Genomic DNA, 15,980 nt, shown 5'->3' with positions numbered 1-15,980 from the left:
GTTGGAGAGTTCACGCTTCGTTAGCTATACTACTTTTTCGCTCCCACCGCCACCCGTTGGACAGGTTATCTCCTCGCCCCCCATAGCGGTTCTTTCCAGGCAGTAAGTGAAATGTGTACCAAGTCTGGTTGAAACCGGTCTGTTGGTTTAGGAGCGGGTGTGGAACATACATACATACATACTTAAATATATTTATTTTATAATACGGATGGATTACGAACAACTGTTTCGATTTTTTACAATAACAGATTTAGTACTAACAGAAAATGGCTTTTTCTAAAGCACTGGAAAAAAAATGAATGTTTATTTTAATTAATTAATCTGATGTTGTCACCACTACCTTGAGTTTGATATAAGAGTACGGCAACATATGTGGAAAGACTTGATTGAACCAGAATAATGTTCACGTGTGTGTGAAATCTTATGGGACTTAACTGCTAAGGTCATCAGTCCCTAAGCTTATACACTACTTAACCTAAATTATCCTAAGGACAAACACACACACCCATGCTCGAGGGAGGACTCGAACCTCCGGCGGGACCAGCCGCACAGTCCATGACTGCAGCGCCTCAGACAGCTCGGCTATTCCCGCGCGGCGAACCAAAGTAATGTTTCCAATTTTTCCTCCTCTGTTTTCTGACTTTTTTGATGCGACCCACCGAGAATGTGTGTCCTGTGTCAACTTCTTCTCGCACCCAACATCCTGGATTGATAGTTGTTAGACGGCGCCCTTGTGAAGTGCAGGTTGTAATATTGACACTGAACTTCATTCCTCAAGCTCAAAATTTTTTGAAATGTGATGATGGCACTAGCCGAAACGGCGTAATGTATTGAGAAATTTATTTAGCGGTCTAGACGGTTGCATTCGCATAATAATCATGCTGCCCATGTTTTATAACAATATAAAAATAGTTCTAGTCTATGTATGTAGCTTATCACTCGACGAAACAATACCATCGGTCTAAGCATTGATAAAAGTAACTTCAGGTGTGTGTGGTGTCACCGCCAGACACCACACTTGCTAGGTGGTAGCTTTAAATCGGCCGCGGTCCATTAGTACATGTCGGACCCGCGTGTCGCCACTGTCAGTAATTGCAGACCGAGCGCCACCACACGGCAGGTCTAGAGAGACGTACTAGCACTCGCCCCAGTTGTACGGACGACTTTGCTAGCGACTACACTGACGAAGCCTTTCTCTCATTTGCCGAGAGACAGTTAGAATAGCCTTCAGGTAAGTCCATGGCTACGACCTAGCAAGGCGCCATTAACCATTCCTAGAGAGAGTCTCACTTGTATCATCAAGAATGCTGTATACAAATGATGGATTAAAGTTAAGTATTCCTGCAGCTACGTACTTTTCTTTATAGCATTCATTACGTATCCTGTTTCAGACCTAGCGCCACCTGCGTGAGTTGACGCGTGCATTTCCGCCTCCTCTCTAACTTAGTGTACGTTGTGTTGGCTAATCTGCCGACACAACAGTGTGATATCTGACATATACAAAAATATAAGTCGGTCACATGACGAAAGCTGCACTGTATAAATGAAGCTGAATGTGGTTGTGTAATGCACATCTTTTTAAAAAATTCGATTTTTTTGTCTAAAATATTCTCTGGGTGTCTGTGTTATTGTAGTGTTCATCTCAAGTTCGCCAGAATCACCACTATCGAGTTAGAAGACAATTTGTGGAAAATAACATCGATGAGTAATTTCTACGACGGCCTAACAGTCATTATGAGAACTAGAGATCGGATCGTCAAGTTATAAGTTCTGCAGAAAAGCGGATGACAACCGTATGGAGAGAGCAGAGCAGCTGATGACAGAAGCTGCCGGAGAGCCCCGCAGGACCACCATAGTCACGAAGAAGGCGTAGGAAGACCTCCTGTTGCATCTGGAAGGATAACTACAAAAAATGTAATCCAAAATTTCAAAAGCTTTGTTCTCGAAACTATATTTTCCCACATTGGCGGGAAACATAACTCTAGAACTGTGTATACGATTTGGTCGAAGTTTGATGCAGTCATTCTAAATTGAATACTATATCTGCGTAAGTTTCACCGTTTTGTTAGAACTTAATATTTTTCAATTATCCTTCGTGTCCTTATAGAAAAGTATTGAAATTTACTTATACAAAATTAATTTTTTGTACAGATATAGCGGGAAGGCTACGGAAATTTCCGTCGATAACCATGTTCCCGCCTCAAAGAGTCCTCCACCTGGTGCATAGGTTACTGGGAGCGTCCTATGTGGACGCAGAAGTGGTTTCTTAATGACAACAGTGTAACAAATAACACTATATCATCATATTTATCATTACTTTTTTTACTACGAGTAAAATCACGAAAAAAACTATTTTTCATATGTTGACGGAGGGCTATCCCCTTAATGTGAAAAAAAGAGTTAGAACTTACAGAAGAACAGTAAGTGAACCTATCAAAGTAATTAAAAGTAAATACACAACTCGAGGAGATGGTAGCTAAATTAACTTGTCCAGTACAGCTGAAACGTACAAAATGCAGTCGACAGAAACGTTGTAGTGGTGAAGAAAAGTGAAAGCTAGAGACATCTTGGCATAAATAAAAAACAGTGTGATTGTTGTATTCCTTCAAGTAAAAAACTAAAAGAATTCGGAGTTAAAGAAAGAAGCTGAAGCAATGAATTAATTGTGCCATAGCCGGAACTTGAACCCAAGTCTCCTGCTTACTTGCAGCTGTGCTAACCCCTATACCACCATAGCATTGTGGCTTCCACAGCTGTGTGGACTATCCTAGTCCAATGCCCTCCGTAACACGAACTTCAATTCACACATCCAGCTCATTTTCCCTCCTTTTAAATCTTCATTATTGCTAAGGCTCTCCGACAATGAAGTAGCACACCAGCTTGGTACGTATTGGGGAAAACTTGCCTCTACCTCAGATGTAGGTAATCTATTGTACGACAGAATTACATTTTCCTGTAGATATATGAGTGTCAATTTTATCTTCAATAAGGTTAGCAGCTGAAGCAATGAATTGAAATTTGTACCCCCAACCGACATTTGAACCGGGGTCTCTAGCTTTGTAGACGCATGTGTTATCTACTACATCACCATTGCATTAAGGCTGCGACATCTGTGTGGTGGTTTAGTGATTAGCGTATCTGCCGAGTAAGCAGGAGATCTGTGTTCAAGCCTCGGCTGTGGCTCAAATTTTAATTCATTGCATCAGCTTCTATCCTTTTAAGTTGACAGATGTGTCCACTAAAATTTAATTGCATCGGAATGTCGAGTTGTTACGTATCCTACAATATTAGCCCATATTCAGATTCTCGAGTTAAGCCTGAGATTATCTTTTAATCACGAACAAGAGTTAATTTCGTAGGCAGGTACGAGTAAGAGAACGTCTTGTTTGCCTAATTCCAACTATCCGTCATTGGAACTCGCTAATCGGTTGGCGCCGACTCGGCGCCACGGTTCCCCTGAAAGTTATGCAACCCTTCCGTCACGCCGGCTCGGCGGTGCAGCCAACCGCGCAGGCGTAACGAGCCCCCGTCGCGGGAAGAGAAACGGCACAACACGTGGAGGCGATGAGCGTCAGACAAGAGGGGTAAACACGGCGAGGGCCCAGAAATTAATACGGCCGCCGCATCCGCCGCGAAACCCGCGCCGAGCAAACACTGCTCCAGGGATTGCTATCAGCCGGCGCTTTCTGCGGCGGGCGAGCCCGGGCTGGGTGGGAGCGTCGATGACGACGAGATGAAAGCACGCCGCGTCTGAGGACGGCGACAGATGGGCGCTATTGTCGCGTAGAGACAAACAGCGGCGCGCATCGTCGCCGGAGTGACGCGCCAGGTATAGGCAGCCGTCATCGCCGGTGGACAATTGGCACCGGTTCGCGGTAGGCTGCGTACAATGGCCGGGCATAGCGCGCGCTCGCGGCGTGAAAGGAGGGGCGTGGGGGGGGGGGGGGGGGATGCAAGGTGATCACATACGGCCCAGATGGCGGGGGGTAGGGTGGGGGGTGAGGCAGCGCGGAGTGTATCTCCACCGGCAACTGCACTCCACATTGCAATTGCATGTGAGGCAGCGTTTCCAGCGAACTATACTAATTCAGGGTGACAATTATTAAACTGTATGAAATAAAATCACCGTAACTTCTGAAATGTTTGAGTTAGGACGTTCAGAGACCACGAGTGGCCGCTGGCATGATTGGAATTAGTATGCGGATGCGCACGCGAGTTACTGTTGTCGGTCATTTGCATGTGAAAATGTGACTGGTACAGCCCGAGCGTACAGCGGTTGTGAAGGCCTACTATTCGAGCAATGACAGGCGATCTGCGGCTTAAAGGAAGTTTGCGACCGAGTTCAGGCTGAAGATAACCGGTCCAAGAATCAAGAATTTTATTCGCAAGTTTGAGAGAACTCTGATTGTTGCCAGCTACGATCTACTCTCTTCTGCAAGAAGGACGTCAGTACCAAGACTAAGTTATCTGTGCAACGTTCAATCTTTCGACCAACTTTGTCGTATGGGAGCGAAAGCTGGGTGGATTCAGGGTACCTTATCAACAAGGTTGAGGTTACGGATATGAAAGTAGCTAGGATGATTGCAGGTACTAGTAGATGGGAACAATGGCAGGAGGGTGTCCACAATGAGGAAATCAAAGAAAAACTGGGAATGAACTCTACAGATGTAGCAGTCAGGGCGAACAGGCTTAGATGGTGGGGTCATGTTACACGCACGGGAGAAGCAAGGTTACCCAAGAGACTCATGGATTCAGCAGTAGAGGGTAGGAGGAGTCGGGGCAGACCGAGGAGAAAGTACCTGGATTCGGTTAAGAATGATTTTGAAGTAATAGGTTTAACATCAGAAGAGGCACCAATGTTAGCACTGAATAGGGGATCATGGAGGAACTGTATAAGAGGGGCTATGCTCCAGACTGAAAGGCATAATCAGTCTTAAATGATGATGATGATGATGTTTGAGAGAACGGGTAGTGTTCGCGATGACAGTGTTGCCAATGTCGATCGTCCAAAAAGCGTGGAAACGCCTGGAAACTTAGAGAAGACACGCGCTGCCTTTCAAACCGGCCCTAGGAATTCGATCAGAAGAGCTGCACAACGGGTGGGAATCTATCAGGAGACACTGCGACAAATTTTTGTTGAATTTTAGAATTCATTTTAATACCTTCAGCTGCTAACGGGCGTTGATATATACCAACAGGTACAGGTGAAAATGTGTGCCCCGACCGGGACCCGCACCCGGGATCTCGTGCTTACATGGCAGACGTTCTATCCATCTGATCCACCCCTCGGTGGATCAGATGGATAGAACGTCTGCCATGAATAGCGCGACTGCACTGCAGGGACTATCTGGCGCACGCCTCCCGCGAGACCCACATTCTCACCTTGTATGTCCACACACTACATTAGCAGTGTCCCACCCCCAATTTTTTGTTGAAGACCTGCGTCTCTCCGCAAACAAAATTCAAACACATCAGCTATTGAGTCCCAGTACCATGGAACAGCAGCTATATTTCGCCAACAGTATTGTCCACAGAACTGACGAACAAGACTGATGTGAATATGGTTTGGCTTAGCGATGAAGCCCACTTTTATTTAGATGGTTACTTCACTAAGCGAAATGAGCGCTTTTGTTGGACCGAGATTCCGCAATCGAGAAGTCTCTTCGCTCTCAACGGGTGTGCAGTGTCCAGTAATGGAATAACAGGTGCGATATTTCTTGATGGCACGGTGATTACCGAACGTTACGTGAAGGTTTTGGAAGATCAGTTCATCCTCATTACCCAAAGTGACCCTGATTTCAAAAATATGTGGTCCATGCAAGACTGAGCTCGACCCCATCGAAGCAGGAGAGTGTTTGACGTGCTGGAGGAGCAGTTTGGCGACCGCATTCTGGCTCTGGGGTACTCTGAGGTCACTGGCCGCCATATTCTCCGGATATGATCACATGAGACTCCTTTTTGTGGGGCTATATTACAGACAAGGGGTACAGAAATAATACCAATACTGAGCTGAAGACAGTCATTCGAGAGGTCATGGACAGCATCGATATTCCTACAGTTCAGAGGTCATGCAGAATTTCGCTATTCGTCTGCGCCACATCATCGCAAATGATGGCAGTCATATCCAACATGTCAATCTCAATCCGAATATCTCTAGTGACGTTAACATGTTGAGTAAAGTATGTGTACCCCGCAGTTTGTAACTAATTTAAGATTTTTTTCATATAGTTCAAGGAGCAAGGAGCAGTCAGTCATTAGACTTTACATCTACAAGCGATCATTACAATGGATATTTCATATTCTATCATCGCACAATAAGCTTAACATCTGGCGCATGCAAGTTGGTGACAAGACTTACATAGAAAGGGACGGAAAAGAAAATTTGGAATTAGATGGCAGAATGGCAGAGCATTTGCCTCTGAAATGCAAAGGTCCCGAGTTCGAGACTGAGTCCGGCACACAGTTTCGATCTGCCAGAAAGTTTCATATCAGCGCGCACACCACTGCAGCGTGAAAATTTCATTATGGGGAAATCCCCCAGGCTGTGGCTAAGTCATGGCACGGTAATATCCTTTCTTTCAGGAGTGCTAGTTCTGTAAGGTTTGGAGGAGAGCTTCTGTGGAGTTTGGAAGGTAGGAGACGAGGTACTGGCGGAAGTAAAGCTATGAGGTCGGGTCGGGAATCGTGCTTGGGTAGCTCAGATGGTAAGAGCAATTGCTCGCGAAAGGCAAAGGTCCCGAGTTCGGCACACAGTTTTGAGCTGAAAGGAAGTTTCACATCAGCGCACACTCCGCTGCAGAGTGAAATTTCATTCTGGAGATAAGATCAATCTGACTTCAGGAAAGGTAAAGGCACCAGATAGGCGACTATGACCGTGTGCTTGATAATAGGAGCACGAAGAAAAATCAAGACACTTTCATGGAAATCATCGACCTAGACCATGTAAAATGGTGCAACATATGCGAAATTCTCAGAAAAACAGATGTAATGTATAAGAAAGGAGAAGTAATAAACAATATGAGCAACAATCAAGAAACCAAAAAGAAAAATGGAAAGGAAGACCAAGGATGAAGTGTTCGGATTAAAAGGGATGTATGACAGATGTAGTGTTCTGCCCCTATTGTCCAAACTACGCACAGGCGAAGGTAATACGGAAATAAAAACGATTGAAGAGGAAGATTTAAATTCAGAGCGAAAGGAAATGAATGGCAAGATTTGCTGATGACATTGCCGTTCTCAGTAAAAGTGAAGATGTAACGCAGGAAGTGTTGAATGGAATACACAATGTAATGAGCACACCATATGGAATGTAAGTAAATCGAAGACAGACGGAAATAATGAGAAATGGCATAAATGAGATTAGCAAAAACTCAACAATTGAAAGTAGTAATTGGAAGCATTACAACACATGATGGACGAAGCTACGAGGGCGTAAAAAAGTGGGATAGGACAGGCAAAGAGGGCACAAGGGCAAGAGGATAGGGAATTATTGTAGGATATGTGTTAAAACATGAGGGAATAGCTTACATGGTGCTATAGAGTGTTTTTGGAAGACAGATACTGGAATACACCCAACAAATAATGGGGAAATAGGGTAAAATGCTGCTCACATGACACGGAAAGGACTTCATGGCCAGCCGCATCAAACCAATCAGAAGATACGGCATACAGAACTGTTGAACACCTGAAGTTTCGCTGGCGACGGGCGACTGCAGAAGAAAAAGCTGTCCGGTAACGCTCGAGGAACTTATCACGTTTTATCAGACACGTCGCGTTTTCTGAATGAGCCTCACGTACGGCGAGCAGATGAACGGCCATCCCTCACGCGGCGCTCCAGATGTGGGTCACTTGAGGGGAATCGGCAGCAGCAGTGGGGACTCACGAACACACTGGAGGCATACTGACGGACCAACCGTCTAAGAATTTAAATTTCTTGTCTAACGCAATGCATTTACGTTTCACATTACTTTAGAGAGGAAGTGATTTACAATTTTTAAATGTGAAAAATCATGATTTAGCACAACAGCTGTATGTCACTTTATTAAAACTATCAAACAAAAACCCATCCTCAGGGACTTATATGCAATGATAATGACCATATGCAAATTTCATTAGATTACAATATACAGGATTTACATTTTAGACAGTGCGTTAAAAGGGCGAGATACGAGGACAGACTGAAGTGGCGGCGGACAATGAAATACTCTATCGCAGTCGCTTTTGTACTGTATAAACATTACAATTCTACGGTTCTCGGCTTTAAGCCAACTTCATAATCTAAATTTCTCACCTAGGTAAGCGATTATGCAGAACACAATGTCTATCATTTTATAAATATCGGTACGAAGAGATGCTGCAAGAGATAGCCATATACGGTAGTGTGCTGAAGCTAACTGTAGTTACAGGTTGCTTACTTGAGAGACTGCCCTTGGAAAACGAGTGATCATACAACAATAAAAATTTGTAGAAATATTCTTAAGGAAGAGAAATAACGATTAAACCGTTGGAAGAACCAAATTTATGTAGGGTGATCAAAAATGGTTGAGGTCATCAGTCCCCTAGAACTTAGAACTACTTAAACCTAACTAACCTAAGGACGTCACACACATCCATGCTCGAGGCAGGATTCGAACCTGCGACCGTAGCAGCAGCGCGGTTCCAAACTGAAGAGCGTAGAACACAGCGCCGGCTGGTTATCAAAAAGTTTCCCTTCGAAGGCCACATTGATCCCTTGCCTGCATGTCTCTGCTAATATAACCATAAATCAATATGCGTAGCAGAAACGCCCTCAAAGAAACTTTTTGATCACGTACTTTCCACCTGAGAGGGTAGATAGGTTGGTTGATTTGTGGTGGGGACCAAACACGAGGTCACGGGGGAGGGAAGGATGGGGAAGGAAGTCGGCAGTGCCCTTTCTAAGGAACCATCGCGGCATTTGCCTGGAGCTATTTAGGTAAGTCACGGAAAACCTAAATCAGGATGGTCACACGCGGGTTTGAACCGTCGTCCTCCCGAATGCGAGTCCAGTGTGCGCCACCCTTCCCGGTAGGGATATGTGATCAGGCAGAATAAGGCGCTACTCTAAAAGACAACAAGCGTCTAGCGCAGTTGTTAGATCGATTACTGCTGATACAAATATCAAGATTTAAGCGAGTTTGAACGTGGTGTTATAGTCGGCACACAAGTGATGGGACACATCTCCTAGGTAGCGATGAAGCGGGCATTTTCCCGTACGACCATTTCACGAGTGTACCGTGAATATCAGGAATTTGTAAAACATCAACTCCCCCACATCGTTGCGGCCGGAAAAAGCTCCTGCAAGAACGGGACCAACGGCGACTGAAGACAATCGTTCAACGTGATAGAACTGCAACCTTTCTGCAAATCGCTGCAGATTTCAATGCTGAGCCATAGGCAAGTGTCAGTGTGTGAACAATTCAACGCAACGTCATCAATATACTCGTGTACCCTTGATGACAGCACAATACAAAACTTTATGCCTCACCTGGGCCTATCAACACCGACATTGGACTGTTGATGACTGGAAACAAGTTGCCTGATCGGACGAGTCTCGTTTCGGATTTATCGAGCGAGTGAACGGTACGAGCATGGAGACAACATCATGAACCCTTGGACCCTGCATGTCAGCAGGGGACTGTTCAAGATGGTGGAGGCTCTGTTATGGTGTGGGGCGTATACAATTGGAGTGATGTGGGACTCCCGATACATCTACACTCCTGGAAATTGAAATAAGAACACCGTGAATTCATTGTGCCAGGAAGGGGAAACTTTATTGACACATTCCTGGGGTCAGATACATCACATGATCACACTGACAGAACCACAGGCACATAGACACAGGCAACAGAGCATGCACAATGTCGGCACTAGTACAGTGTATATCCACCTTTCGCAGCAATGCAGGCTGCTATTCTCCCATGGAGACGATCGTAGAGATGCTGGATGTAGTCCTGTGGAACGGCTTGCCATGCCATTTCCACCTGGCGCCTCAGTTGGACCAGCGTTCGTGCTGGACGTGCAGACCGCGTGAGACGACGCTTCATCCAGTCCCAAACATGCTCAATGGGGGACAGATCCGGAGATCTTGCTGGCCAGGGTAGTTGACTTACACCTTCTAGAGCACGTTGGGTGGCACGGGATACATGCGGACGTGCATTGTCCTGTTGGAACAGCAAGTTCCCTTGCCGGTCTAGGAATGGTAGAACGATGGGTTCGATGACGGTTTGGATGTACCGTGCACTATTCAGTGTCCCCTCGACGATCACCAGTGGTGTACGGCCAGTGTAGGAGATCGCTCCCCACACCATGATGCCGGGTGTTGGCCCTGTGTGCCTCGGTCGTATGCAGTCCTGATGTGGCGCTCACCTGCACGGCGCCAAACACGCATACGACCATCATTGGCACCAAGGCAGAAGCGACTCTCATCGCTGAAGACGACACGTCTCCATTCGTCCCTCCATTCACGCCTGTCGCGACACCACTGGAGGCGGGCTGCACGATGTTGGGGCGTGAGCGGAAGACGGCCTAACGGTGTGCGGGACCGTAGCCCAGCTTCATGGAGACGGTTGCGAATGGTCCTCGCCGATACCCCAGGAGCAACAGTGTCCCTAATTTGCTGGGAAGTGGCGGTGCGGTCCCCTACGGCACTGCGTAGGATCCTACGGTCTTGGCGTGCATCCGTGCGTCGCTGCGGTCCGGTCCCAGGTCGACGGGCACGTGCACATTCCGCCGACCACTGGCGACAACATCGATGTACTGTGGAGACCTCACGCCCCACGTGTTGAGCAATTCGGCGGTACGTCCACCCGGCCTCCCGCATGCCCACTATACGCCCTCGCTCAAAGTCCGTCAACTGCACATACGGTTCACGTCCACGCTGTCGCGGCATGCTACCAGTGTTAAAGACTGCGATGGAGCTCCGTATGCCACGGCAAACTGGCTGACACTGACGGCGGCGGTGCACAAATGCTGCGCAGCTAGCGCCATTCGACGGCCAACACCGCGGTTCCTGGTGTGTCCGCTGTGCCGTGCGCGTGATCATTGCTTGTACAGCCCTCTCGCAGTGTCCGGAGCAAGTATGGTGGGTCTGACACACCGGTGTCAATGTGTTCTTTTTTCCATTTCCAGGAGTGTAGATACGGCTCGGGCACGTGACACGTCCTATCTGATCACCTGCATTCATTCATGTCCACTGTGCATTCCGACGGACATTGGCAATTCCATCAGGATAATGACACCTCCAGAATTGCTACACAGTGGCTCCGGGAACACTGTTCTGAGTTTAAACACTTTCGCTGGCCACCAAACCCCCCACCGCACACATGATTGAGCATATCTGGGATGCCTTGCAGCGTGTTGTTCAGAACGGATCTCTTACTCTTACGGATTTATGGACAGCCCTGCAGGATTGATGGTGTCACTTCCATCCAGCACTGCTTCAGACAATAATCGAGTCCATGCCACTTCTTGCTCTGTGCTTCTGCTCGTTCACTGGGGCTCTACGGGATATTAGGCATTTGGACCAGTTTCTTTAGCTCTTCAGTGTACAAGCAATCAAATTTTTAGTCTTCTGATAGTAGCGTCCTCTGCCTTTAGTCACTTCTTCGCATACACGAAGCATTTTCGCTGTCGGCTTCATCAGAGTTTCCGCGGTGATATGTCGCCATTCCTCTTGTAGTCTGGTCCAGAGATGGTGATCGTTGGTAATAGGACTTGATTTAACTGCTCTGTTCAAGTGAACCCATAGCAGTTCAGTAGAAATACAGTCGGAGATTGGGTGGCTGGCTCTGAGCACTATGGGACTCAACTGCTGTGGTCATCAGTCCCCTATAGCTACTTAAACCTAACTAACCTAAGGACATCACACACACCCATGCCCGAGGAAGGATTCGAACCTGCGACCGTAGCAGCAGAGCGGCTCCGGACTGGAGCGCCTAGAACCGCACGGCCACCGGGAGATTGGGACGGCCAGATAATATTTTTCAGTTATTTTTGTTCTAAATTTTCGAAATACGCTTTACACAGTTTTGAAGTTTGTGTAGGGTTATTAACTTGCTGTAGTCCGCCCCCGGTAGCTGACTGGTCGGAGTGACAGACTGTCAATCCTAGGGGCCCGGGTTCGATTCCCGGCTGGGTCGGAGATTTTCTCCCCTCAGGGACTGGTCATTGTTCTAATCATCATCATTTCATTCCCATCGACGCACAAGTCGCCGAAGTGGCGTCTAATCAAAAGACTTGCACCATCGCAGGCGCTCCTGTCTGTGATGCAGCGGTAAGGGTAGCCGCAGCCACGTTCTTCGAGCTGAGAGTCCATGCTGCTGCAAACGTCATCGAACTGTTCGTGCAGATGGTTGTTGTCTTGCAAACGTCCCCATCTGTTGACTCAGGGATCGAGACGTGGCTGCACGATCCGTTATAGCCATGCGGATAAGATGCCTGAAATCTCGACTGCTAGTGATAAGAGGCCGTTGGGATCCAGCACGGCATTCCGTATTACCCTCCTGAACCCACCGATTCCATCTTCTGCTAACAGGCATTGGATCTCGACCAACGCGAACAGCAATGTCGCGTTACGGCAAACCGCAATCGCGATAGGCTACAATCCGACCTTTATCAAAGTCGGAAACGTGATGGTACTCATTTCTCCTCCTCACACGAGGCATCACAACAACGTTTCACCAGGCGACGCCGGTCAACTGCTGTTTGTGTATGAGAAATCGGTTGGAAACTTTCCTCGTGTCAGCCTCCGGCACCAACCTTGTGTGAATGCTCTGAAAAGCTAATCATTTGCATATCACAGCATTTTCTTGCTGTCGGTTAAATTTCGCTTCTGTAGCACGTCATCTACGTGGTGTAGCAATTTTAATGGCCAGTAGTGTATAATTTGCTTAGTCCAGCTGGGCAATGAATTCACCTTTTCCAGTGTGGATGCACAAATACGTCTACTGATGACTATGATGATGATGATGATGATGATGATGATGATGATGATCGGATTGTGGGGCGCTCAACTGCGCGGTCATTAGCGCCTGTACAAAGTCCCAGTTCCTGCACAGTTCGATTTTTACACAGTCCAATCTTGCCAGTTTCACGAATCATAATGATGATGAAGATGAAATAATGGGAACACAAACACCCAGTTTCCAAACAGAGGAAATCCCCAACCCGGCCGGGAACCGAACCCGGGATTCCGTGATACAGAGGCAGCAACGCTAGCCACTAGACCACGAGCTGCGGACAAATACGTGTACCTGGTGTTGGAGTCTCAGAGAACGAATCTGCAGGAGATGGAGAGGGCAGATAAGTGACGCTAGATGGGACTGTCGACCGTCGGTGAAGCGTGCCGAGGTAGTCCGAGCAGTTGCGATGCACAGTCGTTAACGCCCCTGCCTAGTAAGGTCCGCCCCTTGTAGCGCGACGGAATGTCGTACCTAACGGCCCAGGTTTGATTTCCGGCTGGGTCGGGGATTTTCTCCTCTCAGGGACTGAGTGTTGTGTTGTCCTTATCATTTACCGGCACGGTAGCTCAGCGTGTTCGATCAGAGGGTTAGCTGCACTCTGACACAAAAGAAACTGAGTTAATGAATCAACGATCAACTCTAACAAGCGTCAGTGTACGTCTGCCTGGACAAATAGAACGAACACTAAAGAAGAAAATGAGATTAAAAGAAAGTAAGAAGGAGGTCCCGGGTTCGAATTCTGGTCCGATACACATTTTCACTCGTCGCCGCTGATACCGCGTTATGCCCTGATGCTACTGACAATACTGATCCATTTCCTTCCCCTTCTTCCCCTCTCCACCTTCGATTTACATATAATATTTGTTGTGGGTTGGCAGGAGATCCAACACCGGGTTACTAGAGGAAGCCGAAAGGCACGCGTTTTGGCTCACGCATGCTGGCGTGAGGTCTGGAACAGGACAAGGGAATTAGAATTTAGAAAAACGGACGTAGCTGTTGGAATACTTAACTTTAATCCATAAATGGTGAACATCGCTCTTGATGGTACATTATTCACATCAATAGTAACTGAACATGGCGCCTTGCTAGGTCGTAGCAAATGACGTAGCTGAAGGCTATGCTAACTATCGTCTCGGCGAATGAGAGCGTATTTTGTCAGTGAACCATCGCTAGCAAAGTCGGTTGTACAACTGGGCGAGTGCTAGGAAGTCTCTCTAGACCTGCCGTGTGGCGGCGCTCGGTCTGCAATCACTGATAGTGCCGACACGCGGGTCCGACGTATACTAACGGACCGCGGCCGATTTAAAGGCTACCACCTAGCAAGTGTGGTGTCTGGCGATGACACCACAATATTTCTTTTAGCTACATTCTGCACAATATGTAACCTTTCGATGCATGGTCGAAGTCCATGAAGCTTCGTTACTTCACAGTGTTACATATCTTTTAAATAGCAGTACCATAATTCACTGCAACTAACATTTTTTTCGAATCGTTTCTTCGGTGAAGGACACTACATACCGGCCAGAGGACGTGTTTCTGACTAATGAATAAATCTGAATACGGTAACTGCTATCCTAATAATATGGCACAAAAATAACAGTACGGCCGCAGTCCGAGGTTCGATTCCCGTCGCTGCCTGCAAGTTTCAAATTAGCTCACCCTCCACTTCAGAGCGAAAATTCATTGCGAAAAATGCTATCTACAAATGGTAGGCCGGCTCTAAACGCGTTTGAGCCTCCTGATTCTTTAAAATGTTTCCCACTTCTGCTTTTTTAACACTCCCCGTCAAGACTATCCCAAACACTTGCACATCTCCAATCTCTACTTCTTTCTTTCTTATTTTGCAGTACAGAAAGCCGGTGCCCTCGACAATAATTGTGTGACGTAGAATGAGGACGCCGTCTGTTTACCCTCGCCGCCTTAATTGTTTACCTGAGTACAGTAATGGCGCCTGCACTTTGTGTAACGACCGATCATTACGACAGCCTGTCTGCAAGAGTGACACGACGAGCTTTTCTTCTTGTTTCTGCATTATCGCGGCAGGAGGTACTTCATGCAACTGCATAAAGTGTAGAAGGGAGCTTCTGCAAGGTACTGATAAATCTGAGGACTGCGAATACCACACGCGTCATAAAACGATGGGGAGGGGGGGGGGGCGAGGTAGGTTAAGAAAGGTCACTTTCTCACTCCCCCCGGGAATCTGGAGCCTAGGGAATTCTTACACACACAGAAGAGCCAGAAAAACTGGTACACCTGCTTAATATCGAGTAGAAGTGCCGCAACACGACGTGGCGTGGACTCGGCTAACGTCTGACACAATGAATTCTGCAGGGCTGTCCATAAACCGTAAGAGTACCAGGGGGTGCAGATCTCTTCTGAACAGCACGTTCCAAGGCATCCCAGATATGTATACATCTACATGGATACTCTGCAAATCAGATTTAAGTGGCTGGCAGAGGGTTCATGGAACCACCTTCACAATTCTCTATTATTACGAGCTCTGATTTCCCTTATGTTATCTTGGTGATCGTTCCTCCCTATGTACGTCGGCATCAACAAAATATTTTCGCATTCGGAGGAGAAAGTTGGTGATTGAAATATCGTGAGAAGATACCGTAGCAACGAAAAACGCCTTTCTTTTAATGATGTCCAGTCCAAATCCTGTATCATTTCTGTGACTCTCTCTCCCATATTTCTCGATAATACAAAACGTACTGCCTTTCTTTGAACTTTTTCGATGTACTCCACCAGTCCTATCTGGTAAGGATCCCACACCGCGCAGCAGTATTCTAAAAGAGGACAGACAAGCGTAGTGTAGACAGTCTCCTTAGTAGGTCTGTTACATTTTCAAAGCGTCCTGCCAATAAAAGGCAGCCTTTGGTTAGCCTTCCCCACAACATTCGTAATTGTAGTTCATAGGTGTTTAGTTAAATTTACGGCTTTTAGATTAGGCTGATTTATCGTGTAACCGAAGTTTGAGGTCCTTTTAGCACTCATGTG

At 46.9% G+C, this 15,980-nt stretch overlaps 1 protein-coding gene across 1 annotated transcript in view; it reads right to left on the bottom strand.

The window, feature by feature from the left end:
• Positions 1-15,980, bottom strand: part of LOC126109521 (uncharacterized) — a 497,003-nt gene that overhangs the window by 329,080 nt on the left and 151,943 nt on the right. The window lies entirely within an intron of this gene.

Source organism: Schistocerca cancellata, chromosome 12 (assembly GCF_023864275.1).
Source record: "Schistocerca cancellata isolate TAMUIC-IGC-003103 chromosome 12, iqSchCanc2.1, whole genome shotgun sequence".
Classification (NCBI taxonomy): domain Eukaryota; kingdom Metazoa; phylum Arthropoda; class Insecta; order Orthoptera; family Acrididae; genus Schistocerca; species Schistocerca cancellata.
This window is presented reverse-complemented; position numbering and strand designations above follow the sequence as displayed.